Below are 21,015 nucleotides of genomic sequence, written 5' to 3'. Positions count from 1 at the left end.
ACATAAAAGCACTGAGATTAGCCATAATCCATCAAACAGGTAGCTAAATATTTGCTGAATATGGATATTTGAAATGCAAAACTAAAATTAACATGGCATTGGGGTGCAGTGTAATAACCATACAAGAATACTAAAGCCAGAAGAAAAAATGTAAACCATACAACAACACAGGGAAAATAAAAAAGGCAAGTCCAGTAAATAGTGTAGAAACCACAGCTCTTCTTTATCTTCTTTAGGTGTTTCTGTCCTGTGCTGCTCCATCAGTGAATCAATCTGTGCTTGACTTCCACACAGTGCTTTCAAGCCTGCCTTGATTCAGGATAGTCCCTTACAAACCACAGAAAATGTATAACAGTATTGCATTCGTTCTTAAGTCCTCCTCCTCCCTCCCCAGTAGCATTAAGTAAACTACAGAAATCAACAGAATGCTGGCAACTGAGTAAACACTGATAAAGCAAACCACTACTGCTTCAAGTGGATGTCAGGAGAATCAGAAATACTTTGCTGAGCAGCTCATCACTGAGTGTGTGTGTGTGTGTGTGTGTGTGTGTGTGTGTGTGTGTGTGTGTGTGTGTTTGATTGCAGCTCCTCTGCGCTCCTATTATTTGTTACAGCCCTTTCACATCCTATCTGAATAAACTCTGTAAGTTCTCTTACGGGGCAGGGAACATACCTTCCTTCCCCTGTGCTGGTAATGGTATGTTGATTCTGTGCCCTGTTTCATCCCTCCCTTTCTTAAAGGGAACTAAAGGCGTGAAAATATTTCCTGTACCCAACTCTGTGCCAGTGCTAGCTTGACTTTGAATCCGTTGTAGTTTGTTATTGGAAAACAAATATCAAAACTGAAGACTAACCTCAAGCAAGTGAAGCATCTGCATTCCACTGGCCCACGTGCACACCTTGGTTCTGGAATACTGCAAATCAGACCTGCCTCAGGTTACTGGAGGACAAGGTACACTGATCTCTAGATAAATTAACTCTGCTGAGCCGTGCTCCCTGCAGCTACAGTGCTGCTGCTATCTCTACCCTACACTGCAAACAAGTAGGAACTTACCTAAAGGCCACAAGGGTTATCCAGTCAGTCTCCCAGAAGGCAGAAACCATAGAATTAAAGAGTAATTTTGGTTCTAAGGCTGGAAGAAACCTCAGGAGGTCATCTTGTGCAAGCCCCTGCTCAAAGTGGGATCAGTTTAGATTAAGTTGCACAGGGCCAAGAATTAATTCCCATGTCAGTGGAAATTATCTGACTTCAAAAAATTCTGGGAATTGAGAATCCACTATGAATCCACAACTCTTTCTGTAATCAGTTGCCACCAATGATGTTCTTGTTGTTGGTTTTAATTTGGTTTGGTTTTTTCTCCCCAAAGACTCATTTTCAGCCTTTATTTGACTAGCTTTAGCATCCTCTCTTAGCTCTGATTTCTTGTTTTGAAAGTGCCTGGCAGAGGCTGTCATCACATAACCCTTTGAATCAGACCGAGCTTCATGAATTTGTTACTGTATTATGTTTTTCATGTACCAATTGCTTTTGCAACCCTGCTCTGAGCTTTCTTTAATTTATCAACACACAAATTACAAGAGAAACTGTCCAGATAACAAGATCAACTGTCCAGTCTTGGGCAAGAGAGCTGGACAGAATTTTCATAGTTGCAGCACCAAATACAGAACTAATGTGTGCCTTCTCTATCTATGGTAAATTTTCCCTTTTATATTTATCCAAGGGTTACAATAGCAGTTTTGGAAATGACATCATGGTGGTAGTTCATATCCAAGTTAGCTATCTGCCATGAGCCCCAAGTTACTCTTCCCCAGGAAGGCCATCCACATGCTACAGGAACATTTCTAGGTATAAGACTGCCCATGTCGATAGATTGATACAGTGATTCCATGGATTTGTTTGTGATTTCCTTGTGAAATTATTCAATTATAATAAGCAGTTCATTCATTACATTACTTACATGTTTTTTGTGGCATCTGCAAAATTGGTCAGCAGAGATTTCAAGTTTTTCTCAGATCATCTATAAAATTTTATAATTATCTCAGCACCAGAAAAGGGCTTTTGGAGTATCACTAAACACCTATCATTGATGATTCTCAATTTGCATCTATATTTCAAGAACTAATACTTGCTCTTATTATATTTAGTATGCGCAATATTGGTATTTTAGTTTTTATCTTTTCTTAATCAAAATGCCAGCAGGTACTAGATGAAATGTTTTAAAAACCCTGAACCGTATTGCACTCATCCTAATTTGGTGGTCACATGTAAATGTCAGAGTTGGGGCTACACATGTGACAGAGCTGTCTCTCCACAAATTAGCAATGTGAACTTTCCTTTGAAAATCTGATTAGAAGAGAGTTTTGTCCCTGAGAATTTTTCAGTTGCTTGGGATAGAAGCCTTTACAATATGTACAATTATTCTCCAGTTATGACTTTCCATATGGACTGCTTTCTTGCACAAATACTAAAAGCTGCACATATTTGAAATACATTGAGGTATTTAACTGCTTATAAAGAAGGAGAGAAGATACTTTTGTGTGTGTGTGTGTGTGTGTTTGCTTGGTGTTTTGCTTAAAAGTTTATCTTAAGTGAAGGAAGAGAAATATTTACAATTGCAATGGAACAATGGCCTGAAACTAAGGAAGGGAAAGTTTAGGTTAGGCTGTAGTAAGAAGTTCTTGACTGAAATAACCTTCAACTCCAAAAGAAGTTTTTTGAGACAGCATCATGGAAGATTTCCATTAACTGTGAAGGTGAGCTACTCTGGAGGAATACTTTATAAAGAACACAGATTGGTGAAACTTGAATACTAGACAATCATCACCTTTTAATATAATCTTTCTTTCTTTATGATTCTCTGTAATTTTATTAGTAACACAAAGGAGATTTAAATTTGAAGCAAATTTTAAAACCTGACATGCTTAAGAGAAATATCCACCATAGCACAGATCCTATTGAGAATGACAGCTGAGTGAAAAAAATCCAGATCCAGTTTTTTATTCTTTATGTTTACAATTAAAGAGGAACATTCAGGTGCTGGATTATTGAAAATCTCACCTGTGTAGTACAGCCCCTCCAGAGTGCCCTAAGGATACACTGGCCTTTAAAACTGCCAGCACACCAAAGGTTAAATAAAAGTATGAGGGGAGATTAAGGTGAGACTTTTTATGATTTTTAGAAAAAGACAAGAGGCAGTACCAGACCAGTCAGAAGTTCTCACTTTACCCTTTCGAATTCTCTGCACAAAACATCTAAGTGAGGAAAAGTTTCATTTGCTTTGGTACTTAATTCTAGTCATGTATTCCAAGAAGTAAGGGAAGTTTATTTAACAAACTAATCAAGTTTCCTTTCAAACCAAAATTTGAATATGCTCTGTTGAATGAAACTCAGTTTTCCTAGTTGTACCATTTAAAATAAGCAGGAGGCTGGATAGCACCTGTTCTAAGCAAGTCCATTTTATGTGGTGAATATGCTGCAGATTTATGCTAGCAGAAAAGTGTTCAATCTGGTCTACTTAATGATATCTGAAATTATCAATTTCAGTATTATGAGAATTCATTTCTTCTCTCCTGTCACATTCATATTTAACAATTGCAGTTCTCTGCCAGAGAAACATCAGAGCTGAAGGGAAAAAACTTATACATCAGATAACTTTGAGATATTAAGTTACTTTCTGATTTTAGAAGACAAAGAGCAATGATATTTGGCCTGCTACATGCAGGATCCACTACTAGCAGTGCCAAAAGTACTTATTCCTTGAAGCTGCACTGTCTTTGACTGTGACATATGTCCAGGGTCGAAGAAAGAGTAAAACTTGTCCCCCTAGTGTACTGTTGTTGTAAAATATTTAGCTCTCTAACATGCTGGAGTTTGTCTAAGGGTTCATTGTGACCTCTTCTGTATCGTCTGTGTGTTTTTACTGCACTGAGCACAACTCCTGGTGAAGGTCATTTCCCTTGGACAATTTTCTTATGACTCTAGGTTTCTGGGACAGAACTGATTACACCTGGTAATACAGTTCCTATAGAATGCAAGATAAAATTAGAATTGGATAATATTTTGCTTCTGTTTATCAAAGCTTATAAGAACTATCTTAGCATTTATTCATGCTATTATCTGTATTTTTGTTATACAATTTAATTTCAAATCTGTGTATATACATCAGTTTTCATCATATATTTGTAAATAGCATTTCCATTGGTTTGGAATACTCAGTTAAAAAAGAGGTCAGATGAGATAGGCAAAAATTATTGAATTATGAAATTATGAATAATGAAATGATCCATTAATCAATGTTTTCTTCTGGGATATGGCTCTTAAATAGCTAATAGTCAATATTAATCTGGTATTATTACGGTATTGGATTTATATTGCCTAAATTACATTTATAGCAAATTATGATATTGTTCACAGAGCATCGAAGATGATTTTGTTGTTTTATGCAAATGCATTCAACACAATGCTGAAAAATATTCTTGACTATTCACTGAGGAGCCTCACTAAGCCTCCTTGAAGGGAGGCTGTGAGGAACATGTAAATGAGTGAGTACCAAATCAGATGCAAATTTGGAAATTTACAACAGGATATTTAGAAAAAGAAGTTTGATTAGAATGGCCACATGCAGCATTAGTATTGCAGAAAATACTTAGCATTTATTTGGAATATAGCCTGTGAGTCTGTGTCTGGGAGTTGTTTATGTAGGGGACTGTGGAATAATCTACACTGAGAAACACATCCTTATGAATCTACAGGGAAGGTAGACGGGTTTTGTTGCCTTTCTGGCTGAGGTTGGTGTTTGGCCTAGGAAGGGAGTGATGAGGAGAAACAGGAGAATGTGCACAGTAATGCAGCATCGTGGTGTGGCAGCCAGCTCCTCACCCATGCAGCCACCTCAAACCGCTCTGCTGCACCCATGGCTGCTGGTCTGCTCTTCAGCCTTCCCCTGAAAGGGAGGAAGGAAAAGGTTTATGCCTAGGGCACCAGATTACAGGCTGTGAACAGGTCCCTCATACCCCCAGGAAGTCCATCCACTAAGTTTAGGTATAACTTGGTTGGGGAAACATCACCTTCACATCTACTTTGGAAAAATTTAGCTGTTTTGGACAGCTTTTGGATGAGACCAGTCTTGACAGGCTCACTCTCAGAAGACCCTCAGACTAGTTCTCCAGCAGGGAGGTTAAAGAACACCTCACTGGTAAATCCCAGCAGGCTGAAGTCAAAGTTAGGGTCAAAAGTCAAAGTCAAAGTTTTTTAGAGCATGGTGCTAATAAATACCAAGGTTGTGGGTTCTATCTGCATATGGGCCATTTGCTTAAGAGCTGGATTCAGTGATCCCTTTGGGTCCCTTCCAATGCAGAATATCCTGTGAAATCCTGTGAAAATCCTGTGAAAATGCCATGTCCTCCCTGGAAGATGGATAAGATTTGTATTTAGATCTCACAGCATCTCATTCTACCTGCTTGTCTCTATTAGATGATAAATGGGAATTCCAACCACCTCAAACTGTTCTTAGAAGAACATTTTAACTCAAAACCCTTTCAAATATGCTTGTGCCATGTACCATTTCTACCAGCAGCCTTTTTCCCTAAGCCACCTGAAATTCCTGTCTTCACATATAGAAAGTGGCACATGAAGGATTTGGCACAGTCACCTTCAGGATAGATGGTGTCTGCCCACTTAGCCCTGTAAGTTCACCCTAGGCAGCAAAGCTCAGCTCACTGTGTGTGTACACAGACTCTGAGCTCCATCTTGGATGTGTTTCAGATGAACTCCCATGGAATCCCAAGCAGTCTTCCTGGCAGAAGATTTTCCAGTGAAGAATCAAATCCATCATGTAAGGGGAGGACATTTTCAAAACTGAGTGTACATTTCAGCAAACAAGGTTGTCAGCCCTGCCCTCAAGGTCGAGCCTTAGTTTTTCAGCCTAGTGATAGTGATTGTTTGATTAGAAGAAACACTGCATGCCAGCTCCTCAGAGAAGAATAACTGAAATTTCCTTGCTTCGTATGTTACCCAACAATCCTTTGCATCAAATGGTGCTACACTGTTTGCTCTGATACTGTGCCAAATCCTTGGCTATTATAAATCATTCTTATCAAATTAATCTATTTTTGTCATCTGAGGTTCTGACTCTTCTGACTTATGCTCTCCTCCTATTTAAGGTTAGGAAAATATCTCTCCAAGCTCAAAAAATTATGTCTTTTGAAAACAAAGATGATAAACTCCCCATGTTAGACCAACAAGGCAATGGCTGGAAGAGAAATAAAAACATTTTTAAAGAACTATTAAATGCAACCCTGGGTAGCTGGTTTACAGACTTTCCTCTTAACCAATTTCATGAGCATCCGAATAAAAACTTGTTTTTACTTCTTAGAGGTAACCAGGACATAACTAAAGGAACATTCAACCTGAGCATGGTATAGATCATATCAGGAGAGAGCGAGAAACAAACTCCTTAGAGAATTCTCCTTCTCAGCTGGTGTTTGTGGCTAAACTGAAATGAATGTGATGCAGAAGTATAATACAAAGAGTAACTGTGTGAAAATAGAGAAGCATGTGTGACAGATTGCACATAACCCTGTAAAAAAGACACAGATTGAATTTGATTTTTAATCACTTCCCTGTGAACCTGCTGAACCCACTAGGGTTGCCTGGGGATAAGTGAAATACAAACCTGATCCATTTGGTTTGCTACAGCTTCTGGCAGTCTAAATGTAATTTCAACCAAATCAGAACAGAAGCAGTTTATCCTTAGCCGGCACAGATGCAAGAGATGACTCAAGAAGAAATGAACCAGTAAGACATTTTGGAGCAAGAGGATATCTCTGGCTGTTTTTGAATACCAAAACAAAAAGGAATGTAATTTGCTCCCCATTCTGTAGCAGCTGAGGGCTGTTTTCCATGTGAAAACAGTAGCTGTAAAAGGGACATCTTGCTACATTATGCATTTCCTTTCTTTGCTACAGCAATCACTGATAGGGCCCCAAAAACTGGAAATTCAAGTTCCGGTTTATTGAATTCTTCTACTCTTCTGTTGGAGCCCAAGAGCAGCCTTGATGCCTATTCACTGGTCATGGAATTCCTTTAACTGGGAAACAGGTTCTGCTCTGAAAGAGCAAGTGGGACAAACACTGGATTGTACCCTTGCACATGCTAGGCCTCTGCTCTCTGTGGCCCTAAGACAAAAACACAAAGGGCCAAGAGGAAGAAGCAAAAGAAACAAAAAGGGCCTGGACAGAGCCTGAGGAATTCCTTCAGCTAGATCTCCCAGCTCCCACACTTCATTTGCCTCTAATCAGCAAATACACTTTCACATGCTGATGTCAGTACATTAGAAATTAAGCAATCTGGAATCAATGCTGGTTTTAAACCAAAATGGTTGCTGTGGATGTATCAAGAAAAACTGCTGAACTACTGCCAGATCGTGTGCTCTGTGCTGAATTTACCTGGCTGGCAGACACGTGCAGGGAAAGAATCTTGTTATTGCTTATCAAGAAGGTGAGAGAACTGCTACTGCAGGCACGAAGGCTAGAGGACAGAACCACAGCAAGATTGGAAATGCAGCTGCTGAGCTCTAAGAACAGAAATGGTTGCCTGAAAGTAACTCAAGGGGAGAGTTGATCTATTGTTTAAAGTGACGGAAAGTACTGTTCAGACAGGATTCAGAAATATTTCTTCCTGTTTTCTAGGGAGGCACAATAATTGCTTTAGTTCTCAGTTTGGAAGAAACGGCTAATTCTTTGGAAGAACCATATGATGTATGTCATATCTCATTTTAAATTCAATCCAGTGGAAATAAATCAATTCCAAAATGTCAGTATTGGATCTCCTTCCACATATTTTATTAATAAAATATAATAACTCTAATATAGAGATTCCTTAAAAAATGGAAATTTTTTTTGAGAAAAATAATTTAATGTTAATGAGAATATCTGAGTTTCACCAGAACTTGAAATACCATTTATAAAGAGCTTAGAGATATACTTATGACATTTTTCAGAATTTTTCTCTCACTCGGCTCTTTCCCACACCTTTTTTTTTAATTAGCAGGTATTTGACTAGAAATCAAAGTAGGAGGGCAGTACCTGACATGACTCCCACTTGTAAATTTTACTTCTAATGTAAAATTGCATATTACAGAGATGAACAAAGGGTTGGGGCTTAGGGAGAGAAGCTGAAAGACTTTTAGAGGGTGGTAATCATCTAATTTGGTGTTTTCTATTTGCTTTTGGATCCAGGAAAAGGAAAAGCAAATTTTTTCTCCAGGTTTGTTATGAAATCCATATAGATTTGGGTTAATTCCTCTGACTTTTGGAGTATCCGTGAGGTGCCTAAGATACCAGCTCATTTGCTCCAGATTCTGTCTATATTTAATGGACAGGTAGATGACTGGAAATTTTCAAAGGTGATTTTGGCTTAAAGGTGGCTGACTAATTTGCAGTGCCTTTCCCGCCATTGATCAGAAAACAGACTGAGGAAAATGTGTCTTTAGTAGTGGGCCACTCAAATAAGCACTTATAGTTAAGTGAAATCAATCCAGGCTTACAGGGTTTTGTTTTACCACTGAACCTATCTCCCTCACACTTCTTTTTTGTATACAGCTCATGTTTGAAACTAAACTTGGTAAAGTTACATATTTTAGGACTGCCAGACTTAAATTTCACTACCAATTTATTCAAGCATAGCTTTTGGTTTCCTCAATGTTCCTTCAGGCAGTGACACTTAAACTGAAAATGCATATTTTCGACAGTATGCACAAAATTTGTACACCCATTTTATAAACAAAACTTATACATGTAAATCAGATTTTCTCACACAACTACATTTCAACAATCTATTGAAACTTAGATCTGTCCAAGGTACATATGTAAATCTGCAGTCCCCTTAAAAGCCACAGTACTTTTTTTGTACGAAAAGGTTCACAGAAAAATTCTGTAAAAGAAATTTAGAAGCAGATTATGTCCGCTTAATAGCCTCAGAGTGACTTTTTCTGAATGCATGCCTAATTAATATAAAAGGTTCAATATTTCTTCCTGTTTGGTCCAGGATGATAAAGCATGTGTTAATGGGTGGAACATAAAAAGTAAATCATGATTCTGCCATTCTGCTCCCTAGTGGCTCATAAAATTGCTGTCATCTGAAGCAAATGACTTCAAAATGTGTTAGACTTGTAAAGCTGAACTCTATAAATTAAGATTTTACAACTCAGTTTTCATAAAAAGTGGCTAAGAAAGAGATGTTGTTGCACATCACTCAGTGCAGAGCTTCGGCGTTACTATATTCCTTCAAATAACACCCCCCCCATTCTGGTGTTCTGGGTACCTCAGCTCTGTCTTAGTTTATCATCTCTTCTCTCCCTGCATATTTCCACAACTCTAGGTTAATATTTCAACTGATTTCAGGCTAAAATTTGTCCTTTTCTTCTTCTTGGGCTATGCCTTTTGCACTGAGCACTAACTGCTCATGGCTCTGCAAATCTGATCTGCAGCTCTGTGTGCCTTTGAACAGGACTATACATCACCAAGCAGCTCTGTAAACAGAAAGGGGTTCTTCTCTGCACAGAAAGCTGAGATATGATACCAAGCAAAGTTCTATTTTACCCTAGAACCTTTCTAACCCTTGGAGGGGAGTAGGGGCTGCCTAGTTCAGAAGAGTTTCGTAGGGCAGCCTGACCCATCCCCGATCATTTGGCCTCCCACTTCTTCTGAATTTGAGGTGGGGAGGAAGAGAAAGGCAGAAGTACACATTTAAGTGCTTACCAGGTTTGAACAAAGGCAAATTTTAATGCAACCACAGTCTTTCACCTTGGCTGAATAGATTGAAACCAAACTCTTTCCACCCTTTGATTCTCCCCTACATAAATAATAAAAATATTTAATTTTCCAGGAGTCCTTTAATCTAAATTTACAGATCTTGCCTTTTCTTAATTGAAAATAGGGGGACATCTAGATGCAAAATCATAAAAAGTCAGTAGTTTTAGTATCATTCTCACTCTTAGATATTAGTTGATATTTGGCTCTCTCCTTCTAGTCTGCATCAGTCCCACACACCTGAGTAACTGACACATTCCACAATGCCAGGAAAATACAGCAACTTGATATCCATCATAGCTTCAGATTCCTGTTTATCATTACTCTACACTAGGTCCTTAACAAATAAAAAGGAAAACATCCTGTCTTGAAGAGTTTTGCAACATAAAAACATCAGGAAGAGTCCAAGAGCAGATGGCAGAGGATGCGGAGTACAAAGAAGGAAATCAGAATTCCAGTGCATGCTACAGATGGCAACATTCAGGGTCAGACTGGACAGGGTTCTCAGTAATCTGATCTAGCTAAAGATGTCACTGCTTGTTGCAGGGGAGCTGGACTGGAATACCCTGTAGGTCCTTTACAACCCAAACTTTTCACGAGCACAGACTGGGGCACTGCAGCGACCCTAGGAAAGAGAACCAGGGTAAAAAGGTGAAAGCAAAGAGCCTTTCACTGAGCTCAGCTGAGTAAAGCACATTCCTGGAGATCGCACAGCAGGACTTGCGAAAGGCTTTTTAAAGTTCCATGCATTTTTCAGCTGGGTTTTTTCCTAGTGGTGTGACGCACTTCCAAAAGCACCTGTCGTCGACAGGAGCATTTTTTTCCTTATTGCAAGTGTATGAAACAGAAGATTTCTTTGTTACAGGGGGGCTCTGTTGAGAAGAGAAAACAAATCAGAGTTGAGGGATGCAGTCCAAACCAAAGGTTCCCATCCCTTTGCTCACCATCTGTGTAGTCAAAGATAGCAAAGGCTTCCTTGCCATTGAGTAATGCAAACTTGGGGACTTCCTTGACGTCACTGTGAAGGGTGGGTGGTCTGTGTGACACAGCTGGCAGCATGCCAGTGATCAAACACATTAGAAGATCTTCAGTGTAAAGCATAAAAGGTAGTTCATGAAGAAACTGTGCAAGACTTTGTGCCAACATGTATGATCCTTACTTTCTTTAAAAATATTTTACTCAAATTTACTATTTTTCTAATAAGTGAACTCCCACATGCCAGTCTGTAAAGCTGTGCAGAAAATGTTTTAAACACCAAACAGGCATCCAGAGAATAAGATCAAGAACATCGTATAGATAGGTATAAAAAAGATCTGTTTCTGAGTTTCTCTGAGCTATCAAAGCTGCTAAAACAATGAGGGAAATGCTGGAAGAATTGCAGCTGTCTTCCTGCTCCAATTCCAGGCACAAATTCTGTGAGGAAGAACGATATTTTAAAATAATTTCCTGCCCCTTTGCAGAAACAATGCAAGTACTTGGAAGTTCAATATTTCCTAAAGCCCCAAGTGACCTCAGAGAATGAATTTAGAAAATTGACTTCTTTTTTTTCTAAGCTAGTGAGCACCAAGATGGCATTGAATGCAAAATCAACAAAAACTAACTGAGGCATCTTTTCAGGGTTACAATGGTTTTACCTGGCATATGATTCAGCATTTCTAGAAGTCAGGGTAAAGGATTTCCATAACGTGGGAGTTAAAAGAGATTCTTCCATTAGGTTCACCTGCTGACAGTCTCCTTTACTTTGGTGCTGGACAGTCCAAAATTAATTCTCATCCACACCAACAGTTTCAAGAAATATTGTTTCCTATCTCTTCCTTCAATTGCTTTTAGATTTCACCTCATAAGAACAGGAAGATTAGGCAAAAATGGACACAGAGCAAAAGCAGAAATGGGAGGGAGGGAGGAAAAGAGAATAAGATTCCTGTGCTACAGCCCTTTCCTTCCTAAAAGGAACCCACCAATTAACAAAATATTGCTTGCAGGGATCCATCATCTTTGGTGGAAACTTGACCAAGGAATTACCCTAAATCTACAGCCTTTCCCCATGGAGGAAGATTAAGACTGTAGGCCAGGTTATTTTTACAGGTAAAAGCTGGAAGGTCTGTTCTCCACAGCTTGATAATGCTGTGCTCAGAAGCACCATGAGGTACTGGCTGTTCCTTGAAGAAGTTTCTGAATGGCTCAGAGGCTTTATTGGTAGTGCCTAAAAAATTCAGTAATGAGGGAGAATCAATTTTTACCTCAGCATAGAAAATACAGATGTCTATTTACAGAGTTTATAGACATACATATATAGGTATGTCCTAAACATAACAAATGAGGCAGAATGCCTGTAAGTAGGATTACCATGTGGTGATTCTGAGTATCTCAAGTGCATGATAAGGATGGTGTCCAAAACCAGTGCAAGTTACTTCCAGCAGCTGGTATCAGCACTAATAACCTCTGTGCATTTGTAGTTCTCTTCAGTGTCAGCTAAACACGTCAGATGGTCAGTAAGACCATCCCTGAACACTTGTAAGCATCCTTAAAGCATTGTCATCCTTTTCCACTGCTCACCTGAAGCTGATCTGAATATGAATGTCATGGCAAATACAGACTATTTGCCTCGTGCTGCTCTCACAACCATTTGCAAATCAGCCTTCAGATCAGGGCAGGTCAAAGCAGCCTTAAGCCATCCTTGAGCACATTGCTGTGATTTGTGACTGCACACAGCCCATGTCTCAACCCCCTCAAGGCACAAATCTGAGATGCAGTAATATCATCTCCACCTTTGCTGATCTTCAGATAACTTGCATCTTTAAAGGTCTTGAGCAGAAGACATTACTGTCTAATACACTGAATTTTCTGAAATTATAGCAACACTGGCTAAAATGGTGCAACAAAAAATGTCAGGCATAAGTGAATTTCAGAAGGAAGAAGATTTTAAGATGCATGAAAAACCAGAAAGGAGTCAAATAATATTCCTTAAACCATAATGAATAACTCAGATATCGGCATCTTTACAGGAATGTGACATATTTCAATCCAAGTATCATTCTAAATAGTTTGTGGTGTACAGAAATATGGTTAAAACACATCTTAGAAACATGCAGTTCAAAGATGTAGAATGATATGTAAATCCCTTGGCATTTTTATTTATTCATCCCAACCTTACAGCCTCCTGTTTCAGAGCTAAAAATCCTACTCTTCATCTTTCAATGACAATGAGTGTCACCAAAAAAGTCATAATTCACTATGCCCTAGGATTTGTCCTCTGCTTTTGCCAGCCTTAGTGGAAGAAAAAATGGAGAAAAAGACATTTATGCTCTATCAGACCACAACCTACTTTCCAAGAACTGCTGTGGGACATACATCTCCCTTGACATCACTGCTATATTTATCCTAACAATATAACAAAATAGCAATGCAGTAATATTTCATACCTCTGTGGTGCCGTTTAGACGTTGAGACCAAATATTTCACAGTTAGACAGTACTTGCAATAGCAGTAGCTTAAAATAATGAAAAGCATGGATTGAATATTGGCAGTGCAAAGAGGTCATGTGTTGGGTGCAAGTAATGATTTATTTTCACTTTGAAATATCTGGAATGGCAGAACACTTTTTTTTCACCAGAAGTTATCAGATGTTAAAGTGACTGACTCTGGATAGAAGAGTAGAAGATGGTAATGAAAAACCTAGCAACCACATAAAGACAGATTTTACTCTGGATCCTTTGGGGGGAAAAGCCCCAAACCTCAAGCAGTGTTTGGAAAGTCACTTCATTTAGTGTGGGAGGTATGAAATTATACATTCATGTAGTAGATCTGACAGAAAAGTATTGCATAAATAACCATCAACAAAAAGAAGATGCGAGAAGGAAAATTACATTATCTCTACTTCACATTTATAAGATTAGAGAGATTAAGGCTCTTACCCAATGAACTAAACCCTGGATTCTAGCCAATAGTCTTGAATGAACAACATTCTATTCCCTTGTCTCTGTTAATGTTCTTGTCTTTGTCGTACCACCAAGAAACTCAGAAATCGGTGGTGTTTTTCTACATGGAAATTGATAGGTCTGCGGTATCGCATCTTCTGAGCTCCAAGACTGAAGTGTAGAGGTTAAAAAGTTTGTCTTAGATCACACAGCAGACCAGTGAAACTGTGGCATTCCAATTAATGTCCTGCACTAACTGAGCCCTTAGGACATCACTCCTGACTGCTACATCATGTCATGTCCAGACCTGCTGCTGGGTCAGGATAGTGAACAGCACACGTAACCCAGATGGTTACATAGTGCAATTCATCATCTCATAAAAGACTACACAATATTAAAATTAGGCAAATGCTAGAAAAAACAGATTTAAAAATAGCCTAAAAAAATTAGACTGAAATCGAGCAAATTTTACGTATGTAAAAATAAACAGACAAAACTTCCAATTTCTTACTGTAAATTCTTTCTGAAATTAGAGAACTTAATCCTGTCAAAAGTAGCTGCTTTGCATATGAAGCTGAACACCATTTTGAATGTCAGTTTTCCTTTAAATTTTGAGACTTTCTAGTAGCCCTCACTCTGCTTTCTGCCTGTTCTTTATCGTCCTTCACATCCCAGAATAAGTGACCATGTATTGAGCTAAACCTTGTAAAGACAATGACTGCAGTGCACAGTCTCCTTCAGCAAATCTGTAAGGATGAATTAGGCTTTTCTGTTGAATAAATACTACAGCAGTAAAAGAAACCAACAGAAAACACAAACACAGTAAATACAAACAGCAACTCAATGGAATTGACTCCAAACCAACTCAGAAAATTCCCTCACAAGAACACAACACCAAATGTAACAAGAAACTATGCAATCAGGTTTGGGGACTTACAGGTGGGTGTCATGGGACTCTCTACAGCAAAGAAAGTATCATCTCATCTCTCATTCAGGAAAACACTCTTTGCAAATAAAAACACTTGAATCTATTGTCCAGTTTTCCATGTAGCTGGAAGAGCTTACAGGTCTCTGCTAAACATTTGGGGCAGAAAGCAGAAAACAAGCAGAAAGATAAAATTCCTTTAGTGCAAAAGGGCTGAGGCAGGAGGGGAGGAGAGTGAGCCCATGGTTTTAATGTTAACTGTGATGAGGAACTGCAGAGTGGGCACTTTTTCACTCATGACCTGACCAGCAGCTCCTCTTGCACAGTTGCTAAGCCTGGAAGAGCAATACTGGTATTTTACTGATAAAATAGTAAAGCACTGACATAAAGACTCTAGAAATTCTTCGAGACATTCCTCTAGAAATTTCATCTAGAAATCTAGCATTTAGATTGCTTATTAGCCACCATTCTTTAAGACCAGATTGTACAGTTCATCTAACTTCAGCAGAATTCTCAATGTTTTAGTGTACATTAAGCACATTAATTATTTTAAATACAGTTACATATGCTTATATTAATTCTTCTAGATGGCATAGGCTTTGGCAATTCTATCAAAATTATGTTAAGTATCAAAAGTTATATAATATTAAGGCACACTCAAGAGACGTGGAGTCCAGAAGGAAAATGCACAGCAAAGTTATAAAGACTGAATCCAATTTTAATTTTTCCACTCTGCTAATCTGAATCTTCTGATTACTCACAAGTCTAACATGTCCCAGTTAGCTTTATAGGCTGAAGGCTTAGCTTTATACTTGGAAATTCCCAGTGCTTTTTATGGTTCTTATTTTTGTTTGGTTTTTGGTTTGTTTATTTTTTTAATGGAGGATGTTTATCATATAGAATTAAATATTACAAGCTCTCTAATATGTAAACATTGTTCTAGGTTTTTGGGAAAAACTTAAGTCTCTGAACAATTTCTGATTTCTTGGTACTATACGGTCCTTGGTTACTCCATTTCTATCATGCAAAAATGAAGGGCAAGAGAGAAAAAACAAAAATCAGGTTAATTTTTCTTTTAAGATAAATTAATCACTTACGTTTTCTATTGTTATTTTCGCATGTCTTTCTTAGAAAGGAAGAGTGGCAGATCATGGAATGAATGTCACTGATTTCAGCAAAGTTAATCCTGCTTTTACCAAGCCTGATCCCATAAATCACATGTTCACTAATAAAGGGAATGCATTTACAAAAGCAGTGGTTTCCACCTTCTGTCAGTGAGGCAGGCAGAGCCTGAGTGTCACCATCCTTTCCCTGACAAATGACCAGACCTCCTGACCAAGAACAGATCCCTGTGTGGAAGACCCAACATAGTTTACTATGTGTGTGCTCCAGAATCAGCAAACCTCCTGAGGGGGCTGCAAAAAAATCAGATTATTACACATAGGACATGGGGTATGGGCTAGGAGATTCTCTCTAAAGGGCTGAATTCTGTACAGGGGGTAGGTACTTCCTTAGCATCCATTCATAGATTATGCACTACATAAGGGAATAATCACTTTTGGGGACAGGACCTTTTATGAAGTTCCTGAAATCAAAACTATTTGGTGTCCTTGTAAAATGTTTGCTATGCTGCCTCTCTTCTCTGTTCAGTGTTATGACAACAGGAGGTTTGAGTAGATCTGGTAAAATGGTAGTGCTGTGCTTTTGGACAGCTGAAAATGAAAGATCGCTAGGAGTTAAGTTACAGTACATCAGCTCTAAACAAATATGAACCTGGCTGAGTATCTTTCAACAAAATTTCCATTTCCTAGCCTTATAAAATTTGTGTTATTCTGTAAATTTAAATATAAGTACTGCAATTTGAGAAAAATAAAATGTTTGGGTGTATGAGAGGTCCTGATCTCAACCAATTACTTGTGAGGCAAACCCAGTGTCCTAGCCACTTCTCTGTGAGTTCTTCCTTGACAAAGGCTGGGCTGAAAACCCAGTTCCATTGAAAAAAATAGTTCTGCCATTCATTCTATGGATCTGGCCTCCACCCTGGTTCTTCATTTGTAATCCTTAAGACCTGGTGTTTAACAAGTCCCACAATGAAGTGCAGGATGTAGCTGAAATTATATGTTTAAATAGAAAAAGTGTGCTAAATGCTCATCTTTCACAATATATGAATTCTTGGGTAGATGTCATGAGGAAATGTAAACAACTACACTTTTCAGAATAAACTAGTAAGAGTGCTTAGGTAACCAGCCTGAGCTTAGGCTTGGGTAGCACTCCCTCACAAATACAGAGCCAACCGGCTGATCTTTCATGGCATTTTTTTTATCATACAGCAATATTTTTGTTGGGAATATGATACCATTTTTGAAAGAGGTTAGATTTCTCTTTTACATTCTTAAATTTACTTGTCCAATATGATGTACAGCCACTGAAAAAAAATACTCATGGATGTTATAATAGAAGCCTAAATTAAATTGAAATGGTATTGAATACAAAGTTATTTAGTAGATGAAGCTCTAAAATCTCAGTTCTGATCTTTTTCAGGGATTAACTCTGTTCAGCCTGTCTGAAAACCTATACATGCTACACAGAAATCTTAGCTGAGATACAGGTAAAAGATATGAACTCCTGAAACAATTACTAGTTGTTTATGTCCCGCTCTGGGCAGAATGGCAGAGCCAGCACTCAGGTTTCCCAAGCCAACTGATAACACAACCTTCCCATGGCAGTTCTAAGGCTGAAGATACGTCAGCGTGGAATCACTGAGGTCACTTCTCTCCTTTGTTATTCCCCTTTTTGGCTCTCTCCTAAATTCAAAATTGCTTTAAAGCTAACAGGATTTACAATCATGTAAATAAAGGACATTATATTAGCTTGCATATCAGATACGCTTGTTTATTCTGTCCAAGGAAGAGCTAGCAATAGCATTTTCATGACATCAGAGGCGAAGCAAAGGAAGCCATTCCAACTAATTAATCTCAGTAATGTTTATAAAGAAATATAGGAAACTGATCTGTGTAATTGTTCTAAGGAGTCACAGTTTGCACACTCTGTTTAAACAACATATGACTATTAAGGGCAGCTTTGAGGATGGGTTTTTAATTCATCAGTACAAAGTACTTTTCAGAGTTTATCAGAAGTGTGAGGTCCACAAGGGTGGAGATACAGAAAATTTTCAGACTTGTCTGTAATTAAATCCCAGGTGCATTTGTGGAAGGAATGACAAACTTTGTTTAACACCAGTAGTTTGTGAACTGCATAGCAGTGAGTTAATGGTAGGCACAAGGATTGAAATTATTAAGAAACTAGATTCCCATCAATATTAAATAATTCTATTCAGAGACAGTAAAACTTAAATAATAATTCTGAAATATGGTTGTAATTTTTCTCCACCTGTTTGTCACCTGAATATTCGCAGCTTCTAAAGGGATTTGTTCAAACTGCAATACACTGTATGTATACAAACACTGAAAGCATCACTGAGGTTAAAATGCGAGTTAAATATGGGAATTAAATGATGCAACACTGCTTCATGAAAATCAAGTGTTCAGATTCAATTTTTCTGTGTAAAATTGAGTTTTATAGTGATTTGGGAGCAGATTATTTAAGTTAAAAATTAATTCAACTAGCCTTCTAAGAAATTGCATGTCAAAGTTTTGTTTTCTTTGTTTAACAAATATGTTTAGTAATCTTTCATACTTTTCTTTAAACTTCATTGAGAATTTTAGGGGAAACTGATCTGTAAACGGGGAAAATTGATGCCAGGGAAAATTGATACCATTACCATTGCATTTTTTCCCCTCCTGTATTTCATCAAATAATCACAGCATCTTTTCCTTTGATTGTTTTCTGTCAATACATGTGGATCAGTGATTTTTACATGTGCACTGGGTAGTTAGTAGTAGGTAGGTTAATTTGAGTTTAACTGTGGTGTTCATGATGCTACTGAGCACAGGACTAAAGTTGAAATAGGCTGGGGACCACTATGATGTGGGAAGGATATCTGGTTGTTCTCTACTGCTTTGCATGCTGTTTTGCAAGCACAAATCCCTTCCATCCAATAGGTAAAAACCATTTAAAGAAATGGTGTGAAAGATGTGTCTTTCACCCTCTGTACTCTATAAACTTCTCCCTCCATGCCCTGTTGCAACCTCCTGCCCTCAGCCTAAGGTAGCTGCAAGTGGTGCCTTTTCCCCTCAGTGCCTGCAGGTCAGGAGCTGAGCTCACCTCCCCTTAATGCCCTTTGGGTTTGGTGGGAACACTACTACCACTTGCAGCTTCCCATGGCTCCCTTCAGTCGTCTCCAAACCACATCCCACCTCCCTTTACCTGACTTCCCTGCAGCAGCTCACTGGGTCCTCAGCTTTCCAAATTCCTTCACCAAAACAGTTGTCACTGCCCAGTGAGAACAGAGGGAATACATCTGTGACAAGTGATTTCTTTCACCAGAAACTAGGAAGGAACATACCTCTTTTCAATTCCAAAGACATCTTTGATTTTTTTTCATCATGTTTGAAATACACCAAAAGTAATTCAGAAGAATCACGCTTCACTAGTCAGAAGCTGTCAGCATTTAAAATGGCACTGCTCACTGATCTCAGCCAGGCCCTCAACAAACAGAAGCACACATAAAAAATCACTGTTGATACACTAAATTAATCTACTTTTAGGGCTGTTCAGCTGAGTTTAAGGGGAGATGGTACTTCTAAGGTGTCCACTGGTCTCTAAGGTTAAAATTTAGCCTTGAGCAGCCATCCACACAGCTCCTGAAGGGGTGGCCTTCCTCCACACACTGCCAGCCCAGCCTCAGTGTCCCACTCCCATAACACTTCAAGCTCTCACTGATTGCCGTCTCCTCCCTTGTTCTCCTGTGCTTCACTCCACTTGTTCTCCTCACGCACTGTGGGAGTCAGGGCAGTCATTCTGTCTTCTCCCAAACCACTGGCAGTAAGGGGAGGACAGGTCTACATTTTGTGTATAAGATGATTCAGGTGTTGAAAGCTTTCCTCTAGGTCTCCATGACAATTTAGAAAAATCACTAGTTCCACAGAGGGATAGTCAATTCTGCTGACACTGCCTATGTTGTGACTTTTCTGAGAATTTCTTTTAGCTGCCAGCTGAGCTAGGTCAGAAATCTTTCAGTGACCTGTGGCCAGCAAAGTGCCACCAGACCTGTCACCCAGCCAGCCTGTCCTTGCAAAACCTGCTGAGGATAAGGAGCAGGGATGACAGTGGAATTCCTGTGTTTACATAGGATCTATTTAATCGAAATAAAGTTTTGCTGTCATACCTTCCTGTTTTCAGAAGTTATCCAGCTGTGAGCTTCCTAATCAAAAGAGATGTGGCAGCATGCCATGGAACAGCCTCACTTCCAGCATGTAGCCCAGAGTATTTCCAAACCCCAGACTGTGCCTAGAAACACATGCCTTGGGTGAAAATTTGGCTTTTATGCTATGTGCAACAGAACATATACTCATTTAAAAGAAAACACGGAAATAGCAGGCACCAAGACCCACAGGCCACTTTGGAGAAAACCCCAATGTGGAGTGAAGCCAACCAAAAAATCCAAGGCTTCACCTGTCTTTCAACAGGTAGATATCTGTCCATGGGGGACATATCTCACCAAGTTGCACAGTTGTATCTTCATGTATTTAAATTAATGTCTGAATTTGCTTTCACCACACTATAAATTCAAAGGCCTCATACATACAGGATTACAAATCTCTACTTTACTGTATGCAGAAAAAATGAGGGAACAGGTCCTCTGGGTCCTTTGGTCGGTGGCATGAGCAATCTTAGTCCTTTCATGCTTCACCTGAGGGCAACATGGAGCAAAATTCCAAGTACATTGAAAGTCTGACTGCCTGGCATTACTTCCTAAAGGATTTTTTCCTATCGATTGGTTCCTATCGATTTTAGTTTGGGATTACTAATCAATAGTACAAGGTCAGGAGTCCTGTTAGCAATCTAAAGGCATACTTTATTTATTTATTTCAAGGATCCGAGAGTAATAGTCCTGAGTTGGGGCTAAGCGGAGGTTTCTTAGCAGCTTTTTTTTCTGCATAGTGGGTGAGTGACATGTTCCTGACTTGGACTGAGCTGCCCACAATGTGGAAGAGGAAAGAAGGCAGGAGGTTTGAGGCTCTTGACATGAAGAGGAGAGACAGAGTGCAGTCACTGCTTGGAGGTGCAGTGGTTCCCCCAGCCACAGCTGCTGTCCCATGAGCTCTGGCACTCACCTCTGGCAGCAGGGATGCTTAAAGGTTCCTACAGTATGGAAACATAAGCTGTGGGGTTAGGGTCATTTGTTCACTCCAGCAATCCACTGCCTTGATTAACTCCAGATGATGCTGTCCCTGGCCCAAA

The 21,015-nt window shown here is 39.0% G+C and overlaps 1 protein-coding gene across 3 annotated transcripts in view; it reads right to left on the bottom strand.

Moving 5' to 3' along the window:
- Window positions 1-21,015, bottom strand: part of NPR3 (natriuretic peptide receptor 3) — a 92,094-nt gene that overhangs the window by 6,591 nt on the left and 64,488 nt on the right. The window lies entirely within an intron of this gene.

The sequence above is a fragment of the Poecile atricapillus genome, chromosome Z, assembly GCF_030490865.1.
Source record: "Poecile atricapillus isolate bPoeAtr1 chromosome Z, bPoeAtr1.hap1, whole genome shotgun sequence".
NCBI lineage: Eukaryota > Metazoa > Chordata > Aves > Passeriformes > Paridae > Poecile > Poecile atricapillus.
The sequence above is the reverse complement of the archived record's forward strand: the minus strand, read 5'-3'. Positions and strand labels throughout refer to the sequence as shown.